Consider the following 16,224-nt stretch of genomic DNA (forward strand, 5'->3'; position numbering starts at 1 on the left):
ATTGCAGATGTATAACATTGGGGTTGGCTTTGAATGTCCCAAAGAAAGATTCTGTGCCACTAACAAACTTCAAGTCATGAGTGTAGTAAACGTTACAATAACAGGCAAAAGAAAGGGACAGATTGTAATTTCTTAGCTGAAATAAAGAAAATAATTTGGAAATTATTGATAAAGCTTCAGTCATAAAGTGTCTTTGGAAAATATCCCCCAAGGAATAATGCTAGTCAATGTATATTATATGAAAGCATCTCTCTCAAAGTCTCAAAAGATTATTGCATGTCAAGTTGAATTGCAATGGCCAAAGTTTGTGGCATTTTTAACCCTCGGGAAAAGTCTAATTGCACTTTCAGTAATTAAATATGTTTTAACTTTAGACAACAGGATGTAATTACATTTAATTTCAAAATTGGAGTGAAATGATAATCAAGAATTTTTAAGCAATTAGTGCAATGGAAGTTGAGACTTTCTATTATTTCCAGGCCTGATGTGTGAGAAACTTCAAGAAGATTAATCAATTGACAGAGAATTAACATCTGTGAAAACAATGATTAGAGATGCAAACTGATTCCTCTCGTTATTGTACTCTAAAGATTATTGTAATAAAGGTAAGCTTTAATTCTTTCTGTAAAAGAATTTGCAAACACTTCCTGACTTGAGTAAGAAAAAAAACTTTCTCATACGTAATATACGCATCCTTTCAACAGCTGAGATTTTTTTTTTAGTTTGCTAACAAAAGGTTATTTACTAATTGTTGTAATGATTGAAAAGGCAGGATTTTGTATGAAAATATCCTCAAGTTTTAACGTGGTGATTTTGTTTATATAAAATTGTAAATTTTCTATAGAATATTAAATTCATATAAAATGTGGATTTCACCAGAGATATAAAAGCCATGGACTATATAAAATTGCCTATAATAAGTTACTTTCTTCTTCCCTTTTTCTTGTGAAAAATCATTCAGTAGAGTGCCATTTGTTTTTTACATTCCTGGCTATTCATGAAACTAATGTAAATTAATCAATAATGCAAGTTTCGTTCTCTCACCAGCATTATAAAACTATGGAATTTTGATTTTGTTGCTCGGTAAAATATAATTCAGGTATATGTAGTTAATTATGCATTTATAAACTTAGATATATTTATTTTAATTAACCTTGATTTTTTTGTCCAATAGTAACTTAGAATACTTTATCATTTCAATACATTTTGTATTTTATTGTATGTAAACTATTTTCCCTGATGGTGTTGCCAGGACCTGTTACCCTTGAAACTTGCATTGCGACAGTTCTGCTGCTTACCTGTGATCTTGACCACAGAGCTTTGTCGACCTGTTGCACGTTTACTACTGCCCACTTGGTTTTGTTCTGATTTCCACTTGCACTTGCTTCAAGACCTCCATCTCTTGAAGCAATAAGTCCTTCATTTCATAGTAATGATGTAGCTGGATGGAAGTTTAAGAATATTCTTCCTGTTGGCAGCAAACAAGTGTTACATCTCGCTGCAATAACGTACTTCCATCCTGCCAACTTGCATAATTATTCATATCTTCAAGTGTTGCAACCTGATAAATTGGATACCATAAGCTGCTGTCGTCCAAACTTTCACCGTTGTTCATCTGCACTTGTTCTACTGGAATTACAGAAAGAGGGTTAATGACCTACCTACTACCATCTTTAATAGGGCTACTTCCAATTGCTATTTTTTTGGCCCCGATGCATCTTTAACCATCTTCGCAAAAGTATTCCTCAAGATGCTTCATACAATTGGAATGATCCGGACCACTTCAGATATTCTGCATACATCTACAATGACTGATTGGATCTACTGTCATTTTTTAAAGGTTACTTCTAACTGGCTTCCCAAATACACTGCATTACACTGGAATGATCTAAAGTATCTGTGATGACCTTAGTCCTGCTTACCACATCCAAATGCATCCTGCTAGATCACCGACCGCTTTGTACACCGTATAATTTTTCTCAATGGTAGAGTGTGACATAGTCTGAGGTGCTGCATACCACTAGCAAGCTGGATGTATTGTCTGCAAGAGTATTGCATGTCTAAATGATCTGCTGTTGGCTAATTCATGATTTCTCTACACATATAATGTAATCATCTCCAATACTGGTCACTTCAGATTTTCTGCATTCTTTATACTAAATTGGTGCTGGTAGTCTCATCTTTTTAAAGTCTTGCTGGCTGTAGGATATGCCCAGCGTTTTAAGTTTTTAGTTAAGTTGGCGCTACACGTTTTCTTTGTTGATGATAAGGAAGAGGGTATAAGCGAGCGTCGGGATTGTCTGATGTTTGTTTTGTAATTTAATTATACACATATGTGCACTATTATGAATTGAATATTTCTATTGAATGGAACACTGTATACATTTTTTGTTTACTTTTTTGTATGAAAAAGAAGTATTGAGTTGGTACTGAAAAATATTGTATTGTTATTGTTGGCATCTGGCCAAAACGCCACAATATATGCCCGCCTTGGCAAATGGCGCCTTTGTTAGTTCAGCGTGGGCAGGCTCTGGAAAGTACATGGAATTTGTCCATGCTGTGGTTCTGCAGTATTTGTGATGTGCTGAGCTGCCCAGTGTACTCGTCATAGTAATAAGTGACCGGTGTTGCTGTTAGCTAGGAGGCTGAATGCATCTGGTGGTACAGCAACTTTTTACCAGTGGTTATCTGTGAATTTAGTATTAGAATCGGCGTCTGGAAAATGTAAGTTTATTTTTTATGTTAAGTAAATCTTACCTGTGGAATTACTGAATTGTATTTAAATCATTTACATTATTTTGTATTTAGATAATATTTACAGTATACATATTGTTTTACATGAATATTTACATTATTTTTTTTTGTATATTTATTGCTGCTTTTGTTTGCTGTGTCAAACCTCGCCTCTTTGATGGAATACATGAACAAACCAGAGGCGTGTTTGACTTCACCCTTAGTAAACCGCCGATACTCAGAACGTAGCTGCACTGGTGGTGTAGTGTTCTACAGTTTGACAAATACTCCAGCCTGGGTCAAGTAACGCCAGCGTGGGGCAAGTGGACTTCGTCAGCCTTGTGTCTGCAATGATCATCTGTTGTGGCCTCTTATCATCTGTCGCCATGTCGTCTGTTTCAAGAGCTTCAGCAAAGACTACCCAGTCAGTGCTGCGTGTGTGCTTTCTTGAGGCACAAGCAAAGCTTAAGCAAGCTGAGGAAAATAGCTAGAAGAAGAGGAATTGGCTTTGGAAATGCAAGCCAAAGCACCTGCAGCTGAAGCTGAAATGCAAGCCAAAGCACTTGCAGTTGAAATGCAAGCCAAAGCAATTGCAGCTAAACGCAAGAGCCAAGAAGAGATTAACGGCCTGAAGCTAGACTGTGATAAACTACAGGTAGAGTATGAAACACTGTCTAAAGTTGGAACTTCATATGCTGGTTCCACTGCTAGTAATGCTTCACAACGGGAGAAAAGGGACTCATCAGCTCAGTTGGATGTCAAAGGGATTGAGCAGTGGAGAAGTGATGTAAATTCTCACTATGAGAGTGGGAGAATCAGCAGGGTTCATGAAGTAGATGTGAATCCTACGAACGTTCACAGTGTGACGTATGACCTGAAGGGTCTTGAACATCATTCAACTCCATTGGTCCCAGATGTGACGCCTTTTGTGCCAAGATGTTGTTTTCTTAACTCTATATGTGTCACAAGCAGATCTGCAAACTTCTGAAATAGTAAAGGCTCTTGATTGTACACTAGCTAGTCAGCAAGAACTAACCCGACGAATGCAGGTGCCACAGATGAAGCTGGAGCGTTTCAGTGGAGAGAGAACCAAATTCTCCATGTTTAAGAATTCTTTCACCTGGATTGTGGAGTGTAATACTGACGACCCTGCACGAAGGATAACTCATCTATACAACTGTTTAGATGGTACTCCCAAGAACATGATTGAGAACTGTTTCCATCTACCCACTGACATTGGGTATGATTGTGCCTGGGAGATAGTGTCGTAAATACAAGAACGACACTGACCTGTCAAGAAGCTATTTGATTGGAAGGAGATTAATGCAGGTGATATTGATGGCCTGGATAATTAGGCTGCATATTTGAAGACAGTTAAGGCAGCACTTGGTAATAACTACCATTGAATAGAGCTTCAAGAAACAATGAAGAAGATTGTTGAAAAGCTCCCATACCAACTGAGAGTGAGATGGGTAGTGAAATACGAGGAACATAAGTTCAAGCTTCCAGGTCTAATAGAGTACATTGAAAAGCAGGCGTGTATTGCCAAGCATCTCCTATTATGAGTGCAACCGTCGTACCCCGAAGCCTACTGAGAAGCCGTCCAAGCCTGTCAGGCCTAAGACCTTTTACCTGTACACCACACAGCTTCACCAGCTAGAGGGAAATGGTGTCCCTTCTAAACTAAGGAGAACCATGAACCTAAAGTGTGCTTCAAATTTGAGAATCGCTGGGAGGTGATAAAAAAGGCAAGATACTGCTTCAGGTATCTTAATGGTGAACATTCATATGCAAAATGTGAAGATGCATCCATCTGTGGAAAAGTGTGGATCTTACAAGCACCATACCATGCTGCATAGTCCACCTAAGACTGCAAGCAATACAGGTGCAACCCATGTGGGAGGCAAAATTGCTATCGGGGGCAGTGAGAAGGCAGTTGGTGCTACAGAAGGTGGCGCGACTGCTACAGCTGACAAGAGTGCTGTAGCCCCCAATGTGCAACCTATGCACTCAGTGAGTGCAAGCTAGTTACCTAAGGGAAGAACAATGCTCAAAATCTTACCTGTTCTCGTGAATGGCATCCGTGCAACCTATGGGTACATCGTCAGTGGAGCTGTCCCAACATTGGCAGCAAGAAGCCTGATAGACCGAATGGGTCTCAAAGGAAGACCATGCAACCAGATCATGGCAACTGAAGCAGGGGCTTTCACTTGTAAGGAAGTTCTATCCCTACACATTGGTAATATTACTATTGATGGAGAACATGTGACCGGCGTGTTCATGGCTGACAAGATCAATGTGTCTATGGACCATGCCACGAGTCAAGAATGGCTGACCAAGTGGCCACATCTGAGTGACCTCGAAGTAGAAAGTTTACCTGAAGATCATCGTCAAGTAGAGCTAATCATTGGGCTAGACACGACATTGAACAGAGTGATTTTAGACCAGCGACATGGGCTGAAAGATGAGGCATCTGCCTACCTGACCAAGCTTGGGTGGGTTGTTTTCGGCGCAACAGGACCTAGATCGACTTCAGGTCGTGCCCCTCTGTTCCATGTGTGCAATGCGGATGATACAACAGAACTTCTGCAACGCAACTTCAACCAAGACTTGTGGGAGACACGATAGAAGAATCTTTTGAAGACTTGTCTTTGTTGGACGAAACTGTTGTCCAGACAGATGGCAAGTATGTTGCTTGCTTACCCTTTAGTGACACTGAGCCTCTACCTAATAACCGTGTCATGGCAGAACGTAGGGCTCACTCCTTAAAGAAGAAATTTGAGGCAAATGAAACACGTCCAAGACTCTATACGTCGAACAAGTAGAGAAGTATCTTTTGAAAGGGTATGATGAGTTTGTCCCAGTCGACAAGCTGAATCGCAGTGATGGCCGTGTAAACCACATGGCGCACCATGGAGTCAAACACCCTACCAAGGACAAGCTTAGGGTTGTCTTCGACCTTAAGGCCAAGTATGCTGGGACCTTGCTCAATGACCACCTCATGCAGGGACCAGATCTCACAAGTAGTCTTGCTGGAGTGCTGTTGCGCTTCAGGGAAGGACAACATGCCGTTACTGCGGACATACAAGAAATGTTCCATCAAGGCAAGGTGCCAGAAGACGACAGGGACTCTTACGCTTCCTGTGGTGGCCAGGTGGGAGACACCAATCAAGCTGTTCAAGAGTTCAGGATGACTTCACGTGTTTGGAGCGCGATCGTCTCCAAGTTTAGTCAACTTCTGCCTCAGACAGGCAGCACTGGACTATGGTGACAAGTATGGTGAAGAAGCTTCCCATGCCATTCGACGCAACTTCTACGTCGACAACTTGTTGAAGTCAATGGACAGCGAGGAAAACTGTATCCAATTGACAAAAGATCTCATTGGACTCTGTGCTGATTATTATTATTATAAGTATTACTATCCAAGCTACAACCCTAGTTGGAAAAGCGAGATGCTATAAGCCCAGGGGCTCCAACAGGGAAAAATAGCTCAGTGAGGAAAGGAAATAAATAAATGAAGAGAACAAATTAACAATAAATCATTCTAAAATAAGAAACAACGTCAAAACAGACATGTCATATAATAAACTATCAACAACATCAAAAACAAATATGTCATAAATAAACTATAAAAAGACTATGTCTGCCTGGTCAACAAAAAAGCATTTGCTCCAACTTTGAACTTTTGAAGTTCTACTGATTAAACCACCCGATTAGGAAGATCATTCCACAACTTGGTCACAGCTGGAATAAAACTTCTAGAGTACTGCGTAGTATTGAGCCTCGTGATGGAGAAGGCCTGGCTATTAGAATTAACTGCCTGCCTAGTATTACGAACAGGATAGAATTGTCCAGGGAGATCTGAATGTAAAGGATGGTCAGAGTTGTGAAAAATCTTATGCAACATACATAATGAACTAATTGAACGACGGTGCCAGAGATTAATATCTAGATCAGGAATAAGAAATTTAATAGACCGTAAGTTTCTGTCCAACAAATCAAGATGAGAATCAGCAGCTGAAGACCAGACAGGAGAACAATACTCAAAACAAGGTAGAATGAAAGAATTAAAACTTCTTCAGAATAGATTGATCACCAAAAATCTTGAAAGACTTTCTCAATAAGCCTATTTTTTGTGAAATTGAAAAAGACAGAGACCTTATATGTTTCTCAAAAGTAAATTTACTGTCGAGAATCACACCTAAAATTTTGAAAGTGTCATACATACTGTATTTAAAGAAACATTATCAATACTGAGATCCGGATGTTGAGGAACCACCGTCCTTGACCTACTTACAATCATACTTTGAGTTTTGTTAGGATTCAACTTCATACCCCATAATTTGCACCATGCACTAATTCTAGCTAAATCTCTATTAAGGGATTCACCAACCCTAGATCTACATTCAGGGGATGGAATTGATGCAAAGAGAGTAGCATCATCTGCATATGCAACAAGCTTGTTTTCTAGGCCAAACCACATGTCATGTGTATATAGTATGAAAAGTAATGGGCCAAGAACACTACCCTGTGGAACACCAGATATCACATTCCTATAATCACTATGGTGCCCATCAACAACAACTCTTTGAGATCTATTACTTAAAAAATCAATAATAATGCTAAGAAACGACCCACCCACTCCCAACTGTTTCAGTTTGAAAACAAGGGCCTCATGATTAACACGGTCAAAGGCAGCACTAAAATCAAGGCCAATCATACGAACTTCCCGACCACAATCAAGGGATTTCTGTACAGCATTGGAGATTGTAAGCAGGGCATCACATGCTCCAAGGCCTTTACGAAAACCAAATTGTAAACTAGGGAGTAGATGATTACCTTCAGCAAACCTATTAAGACGTTTTGCCAGAAGACGTTCAAAAACTTTAGATAATATGGGAGTTATGGAAATTGGGCGGTAATCAGTGGGACTTGAGCTACCACAAACACATTTACATAGAGGAGTAACATTACCAATTCTCCAACTAGTGCTAAAAGCTCCTCTTCTTGCTAACTTGCGCAAAATAACATAACTTTGGAGCTAAGAAATCTGCTGTCTTTATAAAAAACAAAGGAAAAATACCATTTGGGTCTACACCTCCATAAGCATCAAGGTCCATCAACAGTGCTTTAATCTCACGAGATCGAAAAGCTAAACTAGTTAGTTTAGCCTCAGGAAAACAGGAATGAGGAAGTTCAAGTTTTTCATTACTCTGTTTGCTGTCAAAAACATCGGCCAAAAGGGTTGCCTTTTCCTTTGGACAGTGAGTGACTGAGCCATCTGGTTTAAGTAAAGGAGGAACTGTTGCATCTACACCAAAGAGTGCAGATTTAAGGGTAGACCACCATTTATGTTCCTTAGTTGTACCAGAAAGTGTTTCTTTTATGGTTAAATTGTACTCCTTTTCAGTTGAGGCATAAACTCTCTGAGCAAAAGCTCGAAGCTGAGTATAGTTGTTCCAGGTCAAATCTGATCTGTTACCCTTCCAAAGTTGATAGGCCTCCTGCTTCTCCAAAAAAGCACGTCTACAAAATTCCGGCTGAACCAGTGGACATCTAGCAACAAGTGCATTCTCGCTGCTGTGCCTGAATGGGAGAGAGATAAATCAGTGGCTATATTGGACCTCAGTAAGGACGAGCTGCCTACGGAGCGCGCTTTTGGTATCCACTGGGACATAGCAGTGATGAGTTCACCTTCAAGATCAACCTGAAGGAGAAGCCTAGGATGCGCAGAGGAGTTTTCTCTGTAGTGTATTCCTTGTATGATCCACTTGGTTTTGTTGCACCTTTCACCCTGAAAGGGAAGATGTCACTACAAGACCTTTGTCATCGCAACTTACCTTGGGACTAAGAAAGCAACGACGAAGCAAATCGCTGGAGCAGATGGACTTCCCAGCTTCAGTGTCTAGGAGACTTCAAGGTCAGAAGAAGCCTGATGCCTCCAGACTTTGGGGAGGAATTATCGTACCAACTTCACCATTTTGCGGACGCAAGCCAGACAGGATATGATGTGGCCACATATCTGCGCACGGTAAGCAAGAATAACCAAGTGAACAGTATGGGTTTGAGGTCGAGCTCGTGTAGCTCCCCTCAAGAGACCAAGCATTCCACGAATGGAATTGACTGCAGCTGCTGTGGCAGCTCAACTTGATTGCAAGATCAGGTCAGAACTCTATTTGGAGTTGTGCGACTCAAGTGTTCTGGACCGACATCACGTCTGTCCTGAAGTACATAACCTGTCTGCAAGATACCACACGTTTGTGAACAACCGTGTGAACCTCATCTGTGACCTCAGTGACATCACCGCTCGGAGGTATGTGAACACCTCTGCGAACCCTGCAGACCTGGCCTCCCGGGGCCTTGATGTGGACAGCTTGCTGGAGTCGTCACTGTGGCTGACAGGAGCAGAGTTCCTCTGTCAAGAGCAGGGCAGTTGGCCAGCTCTTCCTGACGATGTGAAGCGAGCAGAACTAGATGGAGATCCAGAAGTTAAGCAGTCTGCACCCATCTTCAGCATGGTTGTGCCAGAACCAATCTTAGTATACAAGATTGCTGCCAAGTTCTCTTCATGGACCAAGATAGTGCGAATCATCGCTTGACTGAGGCGATTAGGAACCAAGAGCGGATCAGAAGTGTTATCTGTAAACGAGATGAATAGTGCAACAACCATAATATGGAAGAAGATTCAAGTAAAAGAGTATGGGAGTGAGATCAAATCACTCTCCAAGAAGGATTCTAAGGTGAAGAAATCCAGCAAGATTTGCAAGTTCCGACCATTCCTACAAGAAGGCTTGCTGAAGGTTGGTGTTAGACTTTGTGAAGCCACCATCAGCGATAGCTGCAAGGACCCCATCATTCTTCCATCCAAGTCGCCAATTGTGAGGAAGATGGTGCGATGGACCCATGAAACAAACAACCATTGTGTGCAGAATCATCTTATGGCTGAACTAAGAAAAAACTACTGGATCGTTCATGGAAATTCAGTAGTAAGATCTGATACGTGACTGTGTCATCTGTATAAGACTCGGTTGTTGGCCAGTGAATCGTGATGGCTGACTTGCCCTCTGACCGGATCTGTCCGAGGGATCCTCCCTTCACCAATACAGGGGCAGACTGCTTCGGTCCCTTCTTTGTGAAGCAAGGGCGCTCTACAGTGAAGCGCTGGGGAGCCATTTTTACCTGCCTGACAGTGCGAGCAATTCACCTGGAGATTCTTAGCTCGATGGACCAAGACTCCTTTGTGAATGCAGTGAGAAGATTTATGGCCAGGCGAGGAGCTGTCAAGAGAATATGGTCAGACAACGGTACCAACCTCATCGCAGCTGACAGAGAGCTGAAGGAAGCTCTTCAAGACTTCAAGGAAGAGTAAATTGCCCAAACCCTACCAGCCAAGGGCATCGAGTGGTGTTTCAACCCGCCACATGCGTCACACTTCGAAGGAGTCTGGGAATGCCTCGTACGCTCAGTGAGAAGAGCTCTCAGTGCAACCTGCCTGCAGCAGCTATCACTGACGACACACTATCGACTCTGCTCTTTGGTGAATGGAAGACCTCTAACCAAGGTAAACGACGACCCAGACCGTCCACTGCCGTTGACACCTAGTATGCTGTCGACTCGGAAGAGTGCAGTGCTCCCAGTAACGAAGACTGACCAGAAGGACTTGTATGTTAGGTGCCGCTGGCGTCAAGCGCAATATCTTGCCGACCAATTCTGGAAGCGATGGCTGAGGGGAGTACCTTCCATTGCTGCAAGAAAGACAGAAGTGGACCATTCAACGGTGAGACATCCAAGTTAGCGACATTGTGCTAACTACCGACGAACGTCTCCCCAGAGGCTCTTGGCCTTTAGGACGAGTCTTGGAAGTTACTCGAGATACTGACAACTGAGTTAGACAAGCCAAGAGTAAAACTGAGTGTGGGTTGTACTTACGCCCAGTGCAGAAAATGTGCCATCTCCTTGAAACAGTGTGATATGATGGTGGAGTGCCATTGGAAAAAGAGACAACGCCGTGCGCTGCTCATATGGCGTGCTGTGTATGTGGCATGCTTGCGGTGTATTTTGTATAATACAAAATAGATGGCGGTGTAGGATATGCCACAGCGTTATACGTTTTCTTTGTTGATGATAAGGATGAGGGGATAATTAAGCATTGGGATTGCCTGATGTTTGTTTTGTAATTTAATTATACACATCTGTGCACTATTTTGAATTGAATTATACACATTTGTGCACTATTTTGAATTGAATATTTCTATTGAATGGAAAACTGTATAAATTTTTTTATTACCTTTTTGTATGAAAAAGTATTGAGTTGGTACTGAAAAATATTGTATTGTCATTGTTGGCATCTGCCCAAAACGTCGCAATTTATGCCTGATTTGGCGAATGGTGCCTTTATTAGTTCAGCGTGGGCAGGCTCCGGAAAGCACATGGAATTTGTGCATGCTGTGGTTCTGCAGTATTTATGATGTGCTGAGCTGCCCAGTGTAATAAGTGACCGGTGTTGCTGTTAGCTAGGAGGCTGAATGCTTCTGGTTGTACAGCAACTTTTTACCAGTGGTTATCTGTGAATTTAGTATTAGAATCGGAGTCTGGAAAATGTAAGTTTAATTTTTATGTCAAGTGATTCTTACCTATGGAATTACTGTATTGTATTTTACATCATTTACATTATTTTGTATTTACATATTTACAGTATATATATTGTTTATTTATTGTTGCTTTTGTTCGCAGCGTCAAACCTCGCCTCTTTGATGGGATACATGAACAAACCAGAGGAAGAGTGTTTGACTTCACCATTAGTAAAAATGCCAATATTCAGAACGTAGCTGCACTGGTAGTGTAGTGTTGTACACTGGCGGTAGTGCCTTTAACTAGAATTTGGCCGAAGTTTCTTTTGAAATTATGTAAAGGTAAAAGAAAATCAAACTGTTGCATTCCACTGTTATATAGTCACAGGCACACATCTTCTGCCAGCTCTTCTGTGTTGCTTTCATCCTACTTGGGGAAAACCCAATTCCTCTTATGTCACCAGTATCTTTCCTCCTACAGGTTCTGAATGTGCTGTATGCAATTTATAAAATTTTCTTAAAAGTTTACTGATTTTTAATACAATCCTTGACTAAAAATTTAATTATTTAAAAGTAATGATAATTATGAATAAAACATATCCAAGAAATTATAACTGATAATTTATTATAAGTTTCACACCACTCTAATAAAATTGATTTGTGGTAAGTTGGCTTCATTGATTCCAGTCCACTGACACCTGCTTTGCTCTTTACATATGTACTAGAAAATTAATGAAGCCACCATACAAACAACATCAAGCCTTAGTAGTTTAAATAATCTTGTTCCTATTATCAAGTTCCCTTATTAGCAGAAACCTTATTATATATAAAATAAAAAAAATAATGCATAGAAACAGAACAAGAATGACAAAAAAGAACATTCCCCTAATAGTAAGATGGGTAAAAAATATCGCAGATATCTTATACTACATTCAGCTGCTAGTATTAGTGTAGCAAAAAGAACCTGTAATAAATTTGTATAGATTATATAAAACCATACACAACCGTTTATAAGTTATTAATCTGAACAAACATTGTAAACTACTCAAAACCCATGTCATTATTTTTAATTCTAAGACGGCAATAATATTACATTCGATACAAACATAATAATCATCGAGCAGGGGAAATGACATTCCTATTAGTTGTCATCAATCCATGTTTTTAAATTTACATATCAAAACCTATATGTAAACCATCCCATTAATAATTTAACCCTGGATAGGTACGCTACTCGGACACCCCTTTAAGAGTATACTCGCCCGACTCCAAAAAAAATTCAGGAAAAATTTAGTTATGCATCAATCTGTATTGTTTGACTAGCTAAAAATACTTCAAAGAATGCTAAAAACTACTGAACATATAAAGGATACCCATCTACAAAATAACTATTTATTGGAAATATATTAAAACTTTTTATACTTAGACGTAAATATTAAAAAAAATAGAAATATACATATACACAAATCCCTTTAGGGACACCTTCTTAGATAGCAAAGCAACAGCGTGTAATTGCTGGAAATGAGTTGGACCCATGGAAGTCAAGATCTGAAATGAAAAAAAAAAAAAAGGTAATTTTTTTTGGTAAAAAAACTAGTCCAAGTTTCACTCATTTTTTCTGGTACCTAAATGAAATAGAAAGGGGTTAATTTCTTTATAGAATAAACTCATATTATCCTAGAACAGAAATACATAATAAAATGTGCACCAAGATGTAATTTACAGTTATATCAGGGGCGAAATCTAAAGGTCATTTTTTGACGGCCTAGTTTCACAATGAAAATTTCTTATGAAAATCATTGTATCCTATAAAATATAATATTTATGCATTATTTTTACCAAAATATCACGAATTCTATACAGAACAAGAATATATAGAGATATGCCAACTTACCTTTCGGGTATGTCGACAAAATGGCCGCAGACCGCAACAACACTTACAGCCCAATCTACCACTTGAAATGAAGAATGGGTATGTAAATTTCAAGGCGTTATTTATTTATCTAATTGTTAGTGGATTGGAATAAAACTGATATGATGGCTTTCTGGATGTTTGACAATTATTTTTATCATATAAAATTTAAATTCTTTGAAATAAATTTTAGATAGAAAATGGGTGATATCTATTTTGTAAAGATTAAAATTCCCATATTTATACAAACAAGTAGTAAAAAAAGAAAGTTTCATGATTTAACCTAGCTATAACTATCAGGTACAGTTCAGATACAAGACAGTTTGAAGCTACAGACAAACAGGCTTCCTGCTCCTCAAACAAGTGGTGTTTGTCATGTGGTCAGTCTTAAGTGGGCAGCTATGACAGTGAGTCCTTTCAGGAAGCTTGTAAACCAACACAAAATTGATACCATACTTACAACAAGAGAAAATAGAATTAGTAACTAATAAAAGTAAAAGGATATCAAATAGCCAATCGGTAGCCAATCAAGGTAAAATGAAATCAAAAGAAACTGCTGACCAATATAAAGTAAAATAATATCAAATTATTATATATACAAACTATAATAATAATAATAATAATAATAATAATAATAATAATGATAATGATAATGATAATAATAAAGGGATTTTGACGAAGGAAAAATCTATTTCTGGGAAGAGGCCTGTGACGCCCGGTGAAAAGTCCTTCTTTGTACTTATTCTAATATAAATCTTCCAAATATACTAGAGAAAGATAAAAGCATGGAATGCAGAGGTTACAACCCTCGCGCGAACACCTTGTAAGTGTCGTGTATCTAACAAAAGACGTGCGAAAACCACTATTCACAGGCTGTCTTCCATTTAGATAATCCCTTCATCAATGGGGAGGGCCGTGACAGGCCCTAGAGAACACAGTTGAACTACCCCCACCGACACCTACCACGCTCGCCCTCCAGGACATCCTTCTGCAAGAACATATGGCTTGGCAAGGAAAAAAGGGGGTGGGTCCGTACCAAACAACCGGGAAGGGTTTCACCGGGCGTCACAGGCCTCTTCCCAGAAATAGATTTTTCCTTCGTCAAAATCCCTTTTCTGGGGCGGCCTGTGACAGCCGGTGAATATATACAAGAGATTGCCTTCCAAGCCCAATATTATAATAACAAAGAGAAAACAAACACCATGTAAGCCAATAATATAATACTGTAAGTAAACATAAAATCACAAACTAGCCATAGGTATAGGGGACGTAAGGCTAAAATAATATGAAGACGAGGAATCACCTGAGTGTCCAGTCGCAAAAGGTACCAATCTTACATGTCTAAGCATATCTAAACATTAAAGGAATGGTAATTACAATAAGTTAAATCATAGCAATTAAACATGGTAAATAACTTAGGGCTAACGAACCACCCAGGAAAGTGGCGACGTGGTGTGAGAGGTGGATAGGAGGGAGGAGAGAAGAGATGGAATAAAGAAATAATCAGAGTTTAATGGGGAGAGATAAGACTCCCTGCTGCAACCGTACGGTATTTAAGGGCCTGTAAGTTCTTTAGATAGTGGCGTTTGAAAACCATAGGAGATTTCCAACCCGTATATTTTGTAAGGTCATCAAAGTCCATGTTCTGGAAGTAATTGATGGAGGTAGCTATTGACCGTATATCAAGAGCATGGGGAAAAGAATACGGGTTAGCATGTTTAATGAAGTAGAGGATTTGTTGTCCGATACCTTGAATGGTCATAGTACCCCCTTGTTCCCCGATAAATAAGGGGCCAGACGAGCGAATGGCAGATCTAGCTAAAAAGGTCCTGAGAGCAGTGACTGAACACAGCGAAGGATCCTGGGGAAGAGAGAGAATCTTCCAAGGGGACCACCTATTTTGCGGGTCCTCATTTTTAGCTAGGGAAGCTCAGTCTGGGGAAAGCAGTACTTCACCTGTAGGGAGGAAATCTATGTTTTCCGGGTTACGTGAGAGAGCTGCTAGTTCTGGGATTCTAGCACCTGAGGCCATAGCTGTTAGAAAGAGTGTCTTCCCAAGCAGAGTGATATAAGAGCAGGACTCATTGTCCGTGTCCGACGCAAGTTTGAGGACATTGTTCAGAGACCAGAGACTTTTTGCGGATGATCCAACGGCCGAAGCCTAGCACATGCTTTTGGAATAGATGAGAAATAGGAATCAGCCAGGTTAATGTTAAACCCAACAAGGAAGATCTTCTTCAAAGGACTTGATGGTAGTTTTAGTGCTAGCTGCCAAGCCCTTGTCAAATAGGAACCTAAAAAACGAGATGGCTAAATTTGGAGTCATACGAGTGTGGTCTGAATTCTTTAGGAAATCTGCTAATTTCATAACAGCCGAATCATGTTGACGAATTGTCGAGTCCATTTTGTCCGCTTCGATGAAGAGAACGTTTTCCGGGTCAATGTTTGCGTCTTTATGAGCTGCAAACTTCATGAAGTCCACTAAGTTAGGGTTTTGGCTATCCTTGAGGAATCTGACACAGTCTGTGTTTGGATTACTTGGGTTAATTTGGGGAATGGAATCCGGAAGGGTCGGAGTTTCAACTCGAGGAGGAGAGGAAACCAACTGCTCTTTGGCCAGTGAGGTGCTACTAAGGCCACTGCCCCCCGGAAGGAGCGTAGTTTGTGCAATACTTTCATTAGAAGATTCACCGGTGGAAATAGGTCAATCTTCCTCCAATGGTTCCAATCCAGGGTTAATGCATCTATGGCACAAGCCTGAGGGTCCATGTTTGGTGTCACATAACACGGAAGTTTGTGATTCATCTGAGTTGCGAATAGATCTACCTGAAGGCTCGGAACCAGCCTGAGTATCCACCGGAATGAAATTATGTCTAGAGACCATTTTGATTCCATTGGTTTCGTCCTGGATAGTGAGTCCGCTATCACATTCTGGACTCCCGCTAGGTGGGTTGCTGACAGGAACCAGTTCTTTTCTGTTGCCAAGGCGAAGATAGTGACCAGGATCTG

At 40.2% G+C, this 16,224-nt stretch overlaps 1 protein-coding gene and 2 long non-coding RNA genes across 10 annotated transcripts in view; 1 reads left to right on the forward strand and 2 right to left on the reverse strand.

Annotated features, from left to right (window-relative positions):
• Positions 1-11,790, forward strand: part of LOC137615174 (uncharacterized) — a 38,680-nt gene extending 26,890 nt beyond the window's left edge. The window contains exons 4-5 of one of the 2 annotated variants that reach the window (XR_011039169.1): positions 480-605; positions 11,467-11,790. This is a non-coding gene — a long non-coding RNA (uncharacterized lncRNA). Of the gene's footprint in view, positions 1-479; positions 606-1,252; positions 1,382-11,466 lie in introns of those variants that run through there. The other variant, XR_011039170.1, reaches the window with a different exon arrangement.
• The window catches only part of LOC137615176 (uncharacterized), an 851,893-nt gene that overhangs the window by 82,552 nt on the left and 753,117 nt on the right, over positions 1-16,224 (reverse strand). The gene's annotated exons all lie outside the window — the stretch shown is intronic.
• Positions 1,494-16,224, reverse strand: part of LOC137615175 (uncharacterized) — a 103,145-nt gene continuing 88,414 nt past the window's right edge. The window contains exon 4 of the long non-coding RNA XR_011039171.1: positions 1,494-1,629. This is a non-coding gene — a long non-coding RNA (uncharacterized lncRNA). The remainder of the gene's footprint in view (positions 1,630-16,224) is intronic.

This window comes from Palaemon carinicauda, chromosome 21 (genome assembly GCF_036898095.1).
Source record: "Palaemon carinicauda isolate YSFRI2023 chromosome 21, ASM3689809v2, whole genome shotgun sequence".
Taxonomy (NCBI): Eukaryota; Metazoa; Arthropoda; class Malacostraca; order Decapoda; family Palaemonidae; genus Palaemon; species Palaemon carinicauda.